This window comes from Amblyomma americanum, chromosome 3, assembly GCF_052857255.1.
Source record: "Amblyomma americanum isolate KBUSLIRL-KWMA chromosome 3, ASM5285725v1, whole genome shotgun sequence".
Lineage (NCBI taxonomy): Eukaryota > Metazoa > Arthropoda > Arachnida > Ixodida > Ixodidae > Amblyomma > Amblyomma americanum.
Window position 1 is genome coordinate 49,199,815 of NC_135499.1, and position 15,544 is coordinate 49,215,358.

The 15,544-nt window shown below is 46.5% G+C and overlaps 2 non-coding genes across 2 annotated transcripts; both read left to right on the plus strand.

Annotated features, from left to right (window-relative positions):
• The first annotated feature begins 161 nt into the window (after nt 1-161).
• TRNAS-AGA (transfer RNA serine (anticodon AGA)) lies at nt 162-235 on the plus strand. Its single transcript has one exon. It is a non-coding gene; the product is annotated as a tRNA-Ser (tRNA).
• Nucleotides 236-2,501: 2,266 nt separating this feature from the next.
• TRNAS-AGA (transfer RNA serine (anticodon AGA)) lies at nt 2,502-2,575 on the plus strand. Its single transcript has one exon. It is a non-coding gene; the product is annotated as a tRNA-Ser (tRNA).
• The last annotated feature ends 12,969 nt before the right edge of the window (nt 2,576-15,544 follow it).

The following is a 15,544-nucleotide window of genomic DNA, read 5'->3' on the forward strand; positions in this document are numbered from 1 at the left end:
AGTTTCCTCCCTCGCCATTAGATGACGTTCTACGTCACACTTACGGTATTAGAGGACGTGCTACGTCCACCGCTATGGACGAGGGTGGCGCTGACGAACACTCTCAATGTTCGGTTACACGCAAAACATAAATACCCACGAAAGCAGAAGATTAGACAGCCGTCGCCGTAGCTCAGTTGGTAAGAGCACCGGACGAGATATTCTGAGGTCGTGGGTTCAGATCCCGCCGGCGGCATGGTTGTTTTTTCTGCTGCTTTATAAGTAATTTTCTTTAAAAAAACTGATTGATTGGCACTGGATATAAAAAAGAAGCATTCCTCTATGCACCTTGATTTCGGTGACTCTTGGCTTCCTTCATATGTTTGTCAAACGAGCCCCTCCCTTGATTTGCCTTGTCTGCTAATAGCTTAACGGGGGTCTCGGTTCTGGCAGTCTTGATGCCATAGGTAGCATAAGAGGGCTCTCGCACAGTTTCCGCCCTCGGCGTTACATGACGTTCTACTTCACACTTGCGGAATTACAGGACGTGCTACGTCCACCGCTATGGACGAGGGTGGCGCTGGTGAACACTCTCAAGGTTCGCTTCCACACAAAACATAAATACCCACGAAAGCAGCAGATTAGATAGCCGCCGCCATAGCTCAGTTGGTAAAAGCACCGGACGCAATATTCGGAGGTCGTGGGTTCGGATCCCACCGGTGGAATGGTTGTTTTTTCTGCTGCTCTATAAGTAATTTTCTTTAAAAACTAATAGATTGGCACTAGATATAAAAAAAGAAGCATTCCCCTATGCACCTTGATTTCGGTGACTGTTGGTTTCCTTAATATGTTTGTCAAACGAGCCCCTCACCTCATTTGCTTGTCTGCTAATAGCTTAAAGAGGGTCTCGGTTCTAGCAGTCTTGATGAAATAGGTCGAATAAGAGGGCTCTCACATCGTTTCCGCCCTCGCCGTTAGATGACGTTCTACGTCACACTTGCGGTATTACAGGACGTGCAACGTCCACCGCTATGGACGAGGGTGGCGCTGGTGAACACTCTCACGGTTCGCTTACACGCAAAACATAAATACCCACGAAAGCAGCAGATTAGACAGCCGTCGCCGTAGCTCAGATGGTAAGCGCACCGGACGCCATATTCGGAGGTCGTGGGTTCGGATCCCACCGGCGGCATGGTTGTTTTTTGTCCTGCTTTATAAGTAATATTATTTAAAAAAACTAATTGATTGGCACTAGATATAAAAAACGAATCATTCCCCTATGCACCTTGATTTCGGTGACTGTTGGCTTCCTTAATATGTTTGTCAAACGAGCCCCTCACCTCATTTGCCTTGTCTGCTAATAGCTTAACGGGGGTCTCGGTTCTGGCAGTCTTGATGCCTTAGGTAGCATATGAGGGCTCTCTAACAGTTTCCGTCCTCGCCGTTAGGTGACGTTCTATGTCACACTTGCGGCATTACAGGACGTGCTACGTCCACCGCTATGGACGAGGGTGGCAGGGTGAACACTCTCAAGGTTCGCTTACACGCAAAACATAAATATCCGCGAAAGCAGCAGATTAGACATCCGTGGCCGTAGCTAAGTTGGTAAGAGCACCGGACGCAATATTCGGAGGTCGTGGGTCCGGATCCCACCTTCGGCATGGTTGTTTCTTCTGCTGCTTTATAAGCAATTTTCAAAAAACTATTTGCTTGGCACTGGATATAAAAAACAAGAAGCATTCCCCTATGCACCTTGTTTTCGGTGACTGTTGGCTTCCTTAATATGTTTGTCAAACGAGCCCCTCACTTCATTTGCCTTGTCTGCTAATAGCTTAACGGGGCTCTCGGTTCTTGCAGTCTTGATGCCATACGTAGTATAAGAGGGCTCTCGCACAGTTTCCGCCCTCGCCGTTAGATGATGTTCTACGTCACACTTGCGATATTACAGGATGTGCTACGTCCACCGCTATGGACGAGGGTGGCAGGGTGAACACTCTCAAAGCTCGCTTGCACGCAAAACATAAATACCCAAGAAAGCAGCAAATTAGACAGCCGTCGCCGTAGCTCAGTTGGTAAAGCACCGGACGCGATATTCGGAGGTCGTGGGTTCGGATCTCACCTTTGGAATGGTTTTTTTTTCTGCTGCTTTACAAGTAATTTTCTTTAAAAAACTAATTGATTGGCACTAGATATAAAAAAAGAAGCATTCCCCTATGCACCATGATTTCGGTGACTGTTGGTTTCCTTAATATGTTTGTCAAACGAGCCCCTCACTTCATTTGCCTTGTCTGCTAATAGCTTAAAGGGGGTCTCGGTTCTGGCAGTCTTGATGCCATAGGTAGCATAAGAGGGCTCTCGCACAGTTTCCGCCCTCGCCGTTAGATGACGTTCTACGTCACACTTGCGGTATTACAGGACGTGCTACGCCCACCGCTATGGACGAGGGTGGCGCTGGTGCACACTCTCAAGGTTCGCTTACACGCGAAACATAAATACCCACGAAAGCAGAAGATTCGACAGCCGTCGCCGTAGCTCAGTTGGTAAGAGCACCGGACGAGATATTCTGAGGTCGTGGGTTCGGATCCCACCGGCGGCATGGTTGTTTTTTCTGCTGCTTTATAAGTAATTTTCTTTAAAAAAACTGATTGATTGGCACTAGATATAAAAAAGAAGCATTCCTCTATGCACCTTGATTTCGGTGACTGTTGGCTTCCTTCATATGTTTGTCAAACGAGCCCCTCCGTTGATTTGCCTTGTCTGCTAATAGCTTAACGGGGGTCTCGGTTCTGGCAGTCTTGATGCCATAGGTAGCATAAGAGGGCTCTCGCACAGTTTCCGCCGTCGGCGTTAGATGACGTTCTACTTCACACTTGCGAAATTACAGGACGTGCTACGTCCACCGCTATGGACGAGGGTGGCAGGGTGAACACTCTCAAGGTTCGCTTGCACACAAAACATAAATACCCAAGAAAGCAGCAAATTAGACAGCCGTCGCCGTAGCTCAGTTGGTAAAGCACCGGACGCGATATTCGGAGGTCGTGGGTTCGGATCTCACCTTCGGAATGGATTTTTTTTCTGCTGCTTTATAAGTAATTTTCTTTAAAAAACTTATTGATTGGCACTAGATATAAAAAAAAGAAGCATTCCCCTATGCACCTTGATTTCGGTGACTGTTGGTTTCCTTAATATGTTTGTCAAACGAGCCCCTCACCTCATTTGCCTTGTCTGCTAATAGCTTAAAGAGGGTCTCGGTTCTGGCAGTCTTGATGAAATAGGTCGAATAAGAGGGCTCTCGCACCGTTTCCGCCCTCGCCGTTAGATGACGTTCTACGTCACACTTGCGGTATTACAGGACGTGCAACGTCCACCGCAATGGACGAGGGTGCCGCTGGTGAACACTCTCAAGGTTCGCTTACAAGCAAAACATAAATACCCACGAAAGCAGCAGATTAGACAGCCGTCGCCGTAGCTCAGATGGTAAGCGCACCTACGCCATATTCGGAAGTCGTGAGTTCGGATCCCACCGGCGGCATGGTTGTTTTTCCTGCTGCTTTATAAGTAATTTTCTTTAAAAAAACTAATTGATTGGCACTAGATATAAAAAACGAAGCATTCCCCTATGCACCTTGATTTCAGTGACTGTTGGCTTCCTAAATATGTTGGTCAAACGAGCCTCTCACCTCATTTGCCTTGTCTGCTAATAGCTTAACGGGGGTCTCGGTTCTGGCAGTCTTGATGCCATAGGTAGCATATCAGGGCTCTCGCACAGTTTCCGTCCTCGCCGTTACATGACGTTCTATATCACACTTGCGGTATTACAGGACGTGCTACGTCCACCGTTATGGACGAGGGTGGCGCTTGTGAACACTCTCATGGTTCGCTTACACGCAAAACGTAAATATCCACGAAAGCAGCAGATTATACAGCCGTGGCCGTAGCTAAGTTGGTAAGAGCACCGGACTCAATATTCGGAGGTCGTGGGTTCGGATCCCACCTTCGGCATGGTTGTTTCTTCTGCTGCTTTATAAGCAATTTTCAAAAAACTAATTGCTTGGCACTGGATATATAAAACAAGAAGCATTCCCCTATGCACCTTGTTTTCGGTGACTGTTGGCTTCCTTAATATGTTTGTCAAACGAGCCCCTCACTTCATTTGCCTTGTCTGCTAATAGCTTAACGGGGCTCTCGGTTCTGGCAGTCTTGATGCCATAGGTAGTATAAGAGGGCTCTCGCAGAGTTTCCGCCCTCGCCGTTAGATGACGTTCTACGTCACACTTGCGGTATTACAGGATGTGCTACGTCCACCGCTAAGGACGAGGGTGGCAGGGTGAACACTCTCAAGGTTCGCTTACACGCAAAACATAAATACCCACGAAAGCAGCAGATTAGACTGCCGTCACCGTAGCTCAGTTGGTAAGAGCACCGGACGCGATATTCGGAGGTCGTGGGCTCGATCCCACCGGCGCCATTGTTGTCTTTTCTGCTGCTTTATAAGAAAATGTTTTTTAAAACTAATTGATTGGCACTAGCTATAAAAAAAGAAGCATTCCTCTATGCACCTTGATTTCGGTGACTGTTGGCTTCCTTAATATGTTTGTCAAATGATCCCCTCACTTTATTTGCCTTGTCTGGTAATAGCTTAACGGGGGTCTCGGTTCTGGCAGTCTTGATGCCATAGGTCGAATAAGAAGGCTCTCGCACAGTTTCCGCCCTCGCCGTTAGATGACGTTCTACGTCACACTTGCGGTATTACAGGACGTGCTACATCCACCGCTATGAACGAGGGTGCCGCTGGCGAACACTCTCAAGGTTCGCTTGCACGCAAAACATAAATACCCAAGAAAGCAGCAAATTAGACAGCCGTCGCCGTAGCTCAGTTGGTAAAGCACCGGACGCGATATTCAGAGGTCGTGGGATCGGATCCCACCTTCGGCGTGGTTTTTTTTCTGCTGCTTTATAAGTAATTTTCTTTAAAAAACTAATTGATTGGCAATAGATATAAAAAAGAGGCATTCCCCTGTGCACCTTGATATCGGTGACTGTTGGTTTCCTTAATATGTTTGTCAAACGAGCCCTTCACTTCATTTGCCTTGTCTGCTAATAGCTTAAAGGGGGTCTCGGTTCTGGCAGTCTTGATGCCATAGGTAGCATATGAGGGCTCTCGCAGAGTTTCCGTCCTCGCTGTTAGATGACGTTCTATGTCACACTTGCGGTATTACAGGACGTGCTACGTCCACCGCTATGGACGAGGGTGGCGCTTGTGAACACTCTCAAGGTTCGCTTACACGCAAAACATAAATATCCACGAAAGCAGCAGATTATACAGCCGTGGCCGTAGCTAAGTTGGTAAGAGCACCAGACGCAATAATAGGAGGTCGTGGGTTCGGATCCCACCTTCGGCATGGTTGTTTTTCCTGCTGCTTTATAAATAATTTTCTTTAAAAAATAACTGATTGGCACTAGATATAAAAAAGAAGCATTCCTCTATGCACCTTGATTTCGGTGACTGTTGGCTTCCTTAATATGTTTGTCAAACGAGCCCCTCACCTCATTTGCCTTGTCTGCTAATAGCTTAACGGGGGTCTCGGTTCTGGCAGTCTTGATGCCATAGGTAGCATAAGAGGGCTCTCGCACAGTTTCCGCCCTCGCCGTTAGACGTCACACTTGCGGTATTACAGGACGTGCTACGTCCACCACTATGGACGAGGGTGGCACTGGTGAACACTCTCAAGGTTCGCTTACACGCAAAACATAAATAATCGCGAAAGCAGCAGATTAGATAGCCGTCGCCATAGCTCAGTTGGTAAGAGCACCGGACGCGATATTCGGAGGTCCTGGGTTCGCATTCCACCGGTGGCATGGTTGTTTTTTCTGCTGCTTTATAAGTAATTTTCTTTAAAAAACTAATTGATTCGCACTAGATATAAAAAAAGAAGCATTCCCCTATGCACCTTGATTTCGGTGACTGTTGGTTTCCTTAATATGTTTGTCAAACGAGCCCCTCACTTCATTTGCCTTGTCTGCTAAAAGCTTAAAGGGGGTCTCGGTTCTGGCAGTCTTGATGCCATAGGTAGCATAAGCGGGCTCTCGCACAGTTTCCACCCTCGCCGTTAGATGACGTTCTACGTCACACTTGCGGTATTACAGGACGTGCTACGTCCACCGCTATGGACGAGGGTGGCGCTGGTGAACACTCTCAAGGTTCGCTGACACGCAAAACATAAATACCCACGAAAGCAGCCGATTAGACAGCCGTCGCCGTAGCTCAGATGGGAAGCGCACCGGACGCCATATTCGGAGGTCGTGGGTTCGGATCCCATCGGCGGTATGGTTGTTTTTCCTGCTGCTTTATAAATAATTTTCTTTAAAAACTAACTGATTGGCACTAGATATAAAAAAGAAGCATTCCTCTACGCACCTTGATTTCGGTGACTGTTGGCTTCCTTAATATGTTTGTCAAACGAGCCCCTCACCTCATTTGCCTTGTCTGCTAATAGCTTAACGGGGGTCTCGGTTCTGGCAGTCTTGATGCCATAGGTAGCATAAGAGGGCTCTCGCACAGTTTCCGTCCTAGCCGTTAGATGTCGTTCTGTCTCACTTGCGGTATTACAGGACGTGCTACGTCCACCGCTATGGACGAGGGTGGCACTGGTGAACACTCTCAAGGTTCGCTTACACGGAAAACATAAATAATCACGAAAGCAGCAGATTAGATAGCCGTTGCCATAGCTCAGTTGGTAAAAGCACCGGACGCGATATTCGGAGGTCGTGGGTTCGGATCCCACCTTCGGCATGGTTGTTTTTTCTGCTGCTTTATAAGTAATTTTGTTTCAAAAAACTAACTGATTGGCACTAGATATAAAAAAAGAAGCATTCCCTATGCACCTTGATTTCGGTGACTGTTGGCTTCCTTAATATGTTTGTCAAACGAGCCCCTCACCTCATTTGCCTTGTCTGCTAATAGCTTAACGGGGGTCTCGGTTCTGGCAGTCTTGATGTCATAGGTAGCATAAGAAGACTCTCGCACAGTTTCCGTCCTCGCCGTTAGATGACGTTCTATGTCACACTTGCGGTATTACAGGACGTACTACGTCCACCGCTAAGGACGAGGGTGGCGCTTGTGAACACTCTCAAGGTTCGCTTACACGCAAAACATAAATATCCTCGAAAGCAGCAGATTAGACAGCCGTGGCCGTAGCTAAGTTGGTAAGAGCACCGGACGCAATATTCGGAGGTCGTGGGTTCGGATAGCACCTTCGGCATGGTTGTTTCTTTTTCAGTTTTATAAGCAATTTTTAAAAAAACTAATTGCTTGGCACTGGATATAAAAACAAGAAGCATTCCCCAATGCACCTTGTTCTCGGTGACTGTTGGCTTCCTTAATATGTTTGTCAAACGAGCCCCTCACCTCATTTGCCTTGTCTGCTAATAGCTTAACGGGGGTCTCGGTTCTGGCAGTCTTGATGCCATAGGTAGCATAAGAGGGCTCTCGCAGTTTCCGCCCTCGCCGTTAGACGTCACACTTGCGGTATTACAGGACGTGCTACGTCCACCGCTATGGACGAGGGTGGCACTGGTGAACACTCTCAAGGTTCGCTTACACGCAAAACATAAATAATCGCGAAAGCAGCAGATTAGATAGCCGTCGCCATAGCTCAGTTGGTAAGAGCACCGGACGCGATATTCGGAGGTCCTGGGTTCAAATTCCACCGGTGGCATGGTTGTTTTTTCTGCTGCTTTATAAGCAATTTTCTTTAAAAAAACTAATTGATTGGCACTAGATATAAAAAAAGCATTCCCCTAGGCACCTTGATTTCGGTGACTGTTGGCTTCCTTAATATGTTTGTCAAACGAGCCCCTCGCCTCATTTTTCTTGTCTGCTAATAGCTTAACAGGGGTCTCGGTTCTGGCAGTCTTGATGCCATAGGTAGCATAAGAGGGCTCTCGCAGAGTTTCCGCCCTCGGCGTTAGATGACGTTCTATGTCACACTTGCGGTATTACAGGACGTACTACGTCCACCGCTATGGACGAGGGTGGCGCTTGTGAACACTCTCAAGGTTCGCTTACACGCAAAACATAAATATCCACGAAAGCAGCAGATTAGACAGCCGTGGCCGTAGCTAAGTTGGTAAGAGCACCGGACGCAATATTCAGAGGTCGTGGGTTCGGATCCCACCTTCGGCATGGTTGTTTTTTCTGCTGCATTATAAGCAACTTTCAAAAAACTAATTGCTTGGCACTGGATATAAAAAACAAGAAGCATTCCCAAATGCACCTTGTTTTCGGTGACTCTTGGCTTCCTTAATATGTTTGTCAAACGAGCCCCTCACTTCATTAGCCTTGTCTGCTAATAGCTTAACGGGGCTCTCGGTTCTGGCAGTCTTGATGCCATAGGTAGCCCAAGAAGTCTCTCACACAGTTTCCTCCCTCGCCATTAGATGACGTTCTACGTCACTCTTGCGGTATTACAGGACGTGCTACGTCCACCGCTATGGACGAGGGTGGCGTAGGTGAACACTCTCACGGTTCGCTTACACGCAAAACATAAATACCCACGAAAGCAGCAGATTAGACAGGCGTCGCCGTAGCTCAGTTGGTAAGAGCATCGGACGAGATATTCGGAGGTCGTGGGTGGGATCCCACCTTCGGAATGGTTGTTTTTTCTGCTGCATTATAAGCAACTTTCAAAAAACTAATTGCTTGGCACTGGATATAAAAAACAAGAAGCATTCCCCAATGCACCTTGTTCTCGGTGACTGTTGGCTTCCTTAATATGTTTGTCAAACGAGCCCCTCACCTCATTTGCCTTGTCTGCTAATAGCTTAACGGGGGTCTCGGTTCTGGCAGTCTTGATGCCATAGGTAGCATAAGAGGGCTCTCGCACAGTTTCCGCCCTCGCCGTTAGACGTCACACTTGCGGTATTACAGGACGTGCTACGTCCACCGCTATGGACGAGGGTGGCACTGGTGAACACTCTCAAGGTTCGCTTACACGCAAAACATAAATAATCGCGAAAGCAGCAGATTAGATAGCCGTCGCCATAGCTCAGTTGGTAAGAGCACCGGACGCGATATTCGGAGGTCCTGGGTTCGCATTCCACCGGTGGCATGGTTGTTTTTTCTGCTGCTTTATAAGTAATTTTCTTTAAAAACTAATTGATTCGCACTAGATATAAAAAAAGAAGCATTCCCCTATGCACCTTGATTTCGGTGACTGTTGGTTTCCTTAATATGTTTGTCAAACGAGCCCCTCACTTCATTTGCCTTGTCTGCTAAAAGCTTAAAGGGGGTCTCGGTTCTGGCAGTCTTGATGCCATAGGTAGCATAAGCGGGCTCTCGCACAGTTTCCACCCTCGCCGTTAGACGACGTTCTACGTCACACTTGCGGTATTACAGGACGTGCTACGTCCACCGCTATGGACGAGGGTGGCGCTGGTGAACACTCTCAAGGTTCGCTGACACGCAAAACATAAATACCCACGAAAGCAGCCGATTAGACAGCCGTCGCCGTAGCTCAGATGGGAAGCGCACCGGACGCCATATTCGGAGGTCGTGGGTTCGGATCCCATCGGCGGTATGGTTGTTTTTCCTGCTGCTTTATAAATAATTTTCTTTAAAAACTAACTGATTGGCACTAGATATAAAAAAGAAGCATTCCTCTATGCACCTTGATTTCGGTGACTGTTGGCTTCCTTAATATGTTTGTCAAACGAGCCCCTCACCTCATTTGCCTTGTCTGCTAATAGCTTAACGGGGGTCTCGGTTCTGGCAGTCTTGATGCCATAGGTAGCATAAGAGGGCTCTCGCACAGTTTCCGTCCTAGCCGTTAGATGTCGTTCTGTCTCACTTGCGGTATTACAGGACGTGCTACGTCCACCGCTATGGACGAGGGTGGCACTGGTGAACACTCTCAAGGTTCGCTTACACGGAAAACATAAATAATCACGAAAGCAGCAGATTAGATAGCCGTTGCCATAGCTCAGTTGGTAAAAGCACCGGACGCGATATTCGGAGGTCGTGGGTTCGGATCCCACCTTCGGCATGGTTGTTTTTTCTGCTGCTTTATAAGTAATTTTGTTTCAAAAAACTAACTGATTGGCACTAGATATAAAAAAGAAGCATTCCCCTATGCACCTTGATTTCGGTGACTGTTGGCTTCCTTAATATGTTTGTCAAACGAGCCCCTCACCTCATTTGCCTTGTCTGCTAATAGCTTAACGGGGGTCTCGGTTCTGGCAGTCTTGATGTCATAGGTAGCATAAGAAGACTCTCGCACAGTTTCCGTCCTCGCCGTTAGATGACGTTCTATGTCACACTTGCGGTATTACAGGACGTACTACGTCCACCGCTAAGGACGAGGGTGGCGCTTGTGAACACTCTCAAGGTTCGCTTACACGCAAAACATAAATATCCTCGAAAGCAGCAGATTAGATAGCCGTCGCCATAGCTCAGTTGGTAAGAGCACCGGACGCGATATTCGGAGGTCCTGGGTTCAAATTCCACCGGTGGCATGGTTGTTTTTTCTGCTGCTTTATAAGCAATTTTCTTTAAAAAAACTAATTGATTGGCACTAGATATAAAAAAAAGCATTCCCCAATGCACCTTGTTTTCGGTGACTGTTGGCTTCCTTAATATGTTTGTCAAACGAGCCCCTCACTTCATTAGCCTTGTCTGCTAATAGCTTAACGGGGCTCTCGGTTCTGGCAGTCTTGATGCCATAGGTAGCACAAGAAGTCTCTCACACAGTTTCCTCCCTCGCCATTAGATGACGTTCTACGTCACACTTGCGGTATTACAGGACGTGCTACGTCCACCGCTATGGACGAGGGTGGCGTAGGTGAACACTCTCACGGTTCGCTTACACGCAAAACATAAATAATCGCGAAAGCAGCAGATTAGATAGCCGTCGCCATAGCTCAGTTGGTAAGAGCACCGGACGCGATATTCGGAGGTCCTGGGTTCGCATTCCACCGGTGGCATGGTTGTTTTTTCTGCTGCTTTATAAGTAATTTTCTTTAAAAACTAATTGATTCGCACTAGATATAAAAAAAGAAGCATTCCCCTATGCACCTTGATTTCGGTGACTGTTGGTTTCCTTAATATGTTTGTCAAACGAGCCCCTCACTTCATTTGCCTTGTCTGCTAAAAGCTTAAAGGGGGTCTCGGTTCTGGCAGTCTTGATGCCATAGGTAGCATAAGCGGGCTCTCGCACAGTTTCCACCCTCGCCGTTAGACGACGTTCTACGTCACACTTGCGGTATTACAGGACGTGCTACGTCCACCGCTATGGACGAGGGTGGCGCTGGTGAACACTCTCAAGGTTCGCTGACACGCAAAACATAAATACCCACGAAAGCAGCCGATTAGACAGCCGTCGCCGTAGCTCAGATGGGAAGCGCACCTGACGCCATATTCGGAGGTCGTGGGTTCGGATCCCATCGGCGGTATGGTTGTTTTTCCTGCTGCTTTATAAATAATTTTCTTTAAAAACTAACTGATTGGCACTAGATATAAAAAAGAAGCATTCCTCTATGCACCTTGATTTCGGTGACTGTTGGCTTCCTTAATATGTTTGTCAAACGAGCCCCTCACCTCATTTGCCTTGTCTGCTAATAGCTTAACGGGGGTCTCGGTTCTGGCAGTCTTGATGCCATAGGTAGCATAAGAGGGCTCTCGCACAGTTTCCGTCCTAGCCGTTAGATGTCGTTCTGTCTCACTTGCGGTATTACAGGACGTGCTACGTCCACCGCTATGGACGAGGGTGGCACTGGTGAACACTCTCAAGGTTCGCTTACACGGAAAACATAAATAATCACGAAAGCAGCAGATTAGATAGCCGTTGCCATAGCTCAGTTGGTAAAAGCACCGGACGCGATATTCGGAGGTCGTGGGTTCGGATCCCACCTTCGGCATGGTTGTTTTTTCTGCTGCTTTATAAGTAATTTTGTTTCAAAAAACTAACTGATTGGCACTAGATATAAAAAAGAAGCATTCCCCTATGCACCTTGATTTCGGTGACTGTTGGCTTCCTTAATATGTTTGTCAAACGAGCCCCTCACCTCATTTGCCTTGTCTGCTAATAGCTTAACGGGGGTCTCGGTTCTGGCAGTCTTGATGTCATAGGTAGCATAAGAAGACTCTCGCACAGTTTCCGTCCTCGCCGTTAGATGACGTTCTATGTCACACTTGCGGTATTACAGGACGTACTACGTCCACCGCTAAGGACGAGGGTGGCGCTTGTGAACACTCTCAAGGTTCGCTTACACGCAAAACATAAATATCCTCGAAAGCAGCAGATTAGATAGCCGTCGCCATAGCTCAGTTGGTAAGAGCACCGGACGCGATATTCGGAGGTCCTGGGTTCAAATTCCACCGGTGGCATGGTTGTTTTTTCTGCTGCTTTATAAGCAATTTTCTTTAAAAAAACTAATTGATTGGCACTAGATATAAAAAAAAGCATTCCCCAATGCACCTTGTTTTCGGTGACTGTTGGCTTCCTTAATATGTTTGTCAAACGAGCCCCTCACTTCATTAGCCTTGTCTGCTAATAGCTTAACGGGGCTCTCGGTTCTGGCAGTCTTGATGCCATAGGTAGCACAAGAAGTCTCTCACACAGTTTCCTCCCTCGCCATTAGATGACGTTCTACGTCACACTTGCGGTATTACAGGACGTGCTACGTCCACCGCTATGGACGAGGGTGGCGTAGGTGAACACTCTCACGGTTCGCTTACACGCAAAACATAAATACCCACGAAAGCAGCAGATTAGACAGGCGTCGCCGTAGCTCAGTTGGTAAGAGCATCGGACGAGATATTCGGAGGTCGTGGGTGGGATCCCACCTTCGGAATGGTTGTTTTTTCTGCTGCATTATAAGCAACTTTCAAAAAACTAATTGATTGGCACTAGATATAAAAAAAGAAGCATTCCCCTATGCACCTTGTTTTCGGTGACTGTTGGTTTCCTTAATATGTTTGTCAAACGAGCCCCTCACTTCATTTGCATTGTCTGCTAATAGCTTAAAGAGGGTCTCGGTTCTGGCAGTCTTGATGCCATAGGTAGCATAAGAGGGCTCTCGCAAAGTTTCCGCCCTCGCCGTTAGATGACGTTCTACGTCACACTTGCGGTATTACAGGACGTGCTACGTCCATCGCTACGCACGAGGGTGGCGCTAGTGAACACTCTCAAGGTTCGCTTACACGCGAAACATAAATAAATACCCACAAAAGCAGCAGATTAGACAGCCGTCACGGTAGCTCAGTTGGTAAGAGCACCAGACGCGATACTCGGAGGTCGTGGGTTCGGATCCAACCGGCGGCATGGTTGTTTTTTCTGCTGGTTTATAAGTAATTTTCTTTAAAAACTAATTGATTGGCACTAGATATAAAAAAGAAGCATTCCTCTACGCTCCTTGATTTCGGTGTCTATTGGCTTCCTTAATATGATTGTCAAACGAGCCCCTCACATCATTGCCTTGTCTGCTAATAGATTAACCAGGGTCTCGGTTCTGGCAGTCTTGATGCCATAGCTAGCATAAGAGGTCTCACGCACAGTTTCCGCCCTCGGCGTTAGATGACGTTCTACGTCACACTTGCGGTATTACAGGACGTGCTACGTCCACCGCTATGGACGAGGGTGGCGCTGGCGAACACTCTCAAGGTTTGCTTGCACGCAATCAATCAATCAGGTTTATTTCACATCAAGGATGTGGGGAGCGGGGACAAAAAGCCTATAGAGGCTTGACGGAGGTCCCCGCCCCCTACAGCAACTACATTGTGCACAAAAACCCACAATCACACAACGGTACATTATATGTTATGCCTGTGACATATTTAAAACAAAAGCACATTGCATCGAAAATAAAACACGTTCAGGGCATCAAAAAACACATAACCATCAAACATATCTCGTAAAGAGGGAAGGCATAAAAGCAGGCTGAGTTAGTACACTAAAGAAAGAAACTATATGCTGTTACTCTTCACTAATTACAGTTTTTCACAAATTGTTTAAAATGGACGGGATATTATAGGACAGCATTTGTCTGCCGTAGTTAGTTCGCGTTCGCGGTAAATACCAGTTGTCTCCGATGCGCGTATTGTAGGGGCGTTCTCTGCATGTTAGTCGAGACAAATCAGCGAGAAATGCAGTTCCTTGATTAATATTTGATGTGTACTTTTTGCGGAGCATGACAGAGTACAATTGCACAATAGGTACAATGTGTAATGCCTCAAAGACAGGTTTGGTGTGTACATCATTTGGGATGTTGTTAATTGCACGAACTGCTTTTTTCTGTAGTGCATGGAGTTTTGTAATATTGGAGACAGTGGTTGTACCCCGGACTAACAAACAATAAGTTATAACACTGGTGAGCAAAGAGTCGTACAAATGTTTTTTTATGCATTGTGGAAAGTAGTACCGAAACTTGGACAGGATACCTACTACTCTTGAAATTTTGGCAACTGTATTATCAAAATGAACATCCCAAGATAAGTTCTCGTGGAATGTGACACCAAGGCTTTTAACGGAAGAGGAAACGTGTATTTTTGATGAACCGATCGATAACGTTAACTCAGAAACAGACTTATTACGGGGTCTAAAAATCACAGCTTTTGTTTTGCTTATATTGATATTCAGCGAATTGGAAAGTGACCAGTGGTGTAGCGAACGTAGGCACCTCGTAGCATTTACTTCCAGACTCGATACACATGGTGCCCTGAAAAATAGGCTGGTGTCATCAGCGTAGATAACAAAAGTTGTGTTAGGGTCAATGTTTACAATATCATTAATGTAGAGATTAAAAAGTAGCGGTCCGAGTATGCTACCCTGCGGTACGCCGGCAGCAATATGCTTGGGGTCAGATAGTGTGTTATCAATCACAACCTGCTGAAAGCGGGCCTCTAAATATGATTTAATGATACTATAAAAACAACCTCGGAAGCCATATCTGTCTAGTTTTAGTAATAAGGTTTCGTGATTAACGCGATCGAACGCCTTAGAAAAATCTATAAAAATGCCTAGTGTTAGTTCTTTGTGTTCGAAAGATTCTAAAATCAGCTCCTTCTGTGTAAGAAGAGCGGTCTCAGTGGAGTGTAATTTCCTAAATCCATGCTGACTGGGTGTGATCAACTTATGCTTTTCACAAAAACCTAGAATCCTGCTATGTAACAGCTTTTCTAAACATTTGGAAAATAACGGGAGTATAGATATCGGACGGTAATTGGATAAATTGTTAGTATCCCCTCCTTTATGAATTACGATGACCCTTGCAGTTTGCATCCTACTAGGAAAGGTGCCCTGGGCGAAACAGCAGTTAAATACATGGTCTAAGATAGGACAAAGGACATCAATTGCATGTTTGAACGGTAGGATCAGGAACCCATCCACGTCCTTCGACTTGCTATTTTTGAGGCTATTAAAGCATCGCATAATCTCGTTTTGGTCTGTTGGAGCCAGGAAAGCGGTAAACGAGTTTGATTGACCAAGATATCTCATTTAGGTAGGGTCATGAATAGTATGCGCAACAGACACAAAGAAATCGTTAAAAGAATCAGCCAGCTTTTTTCCTG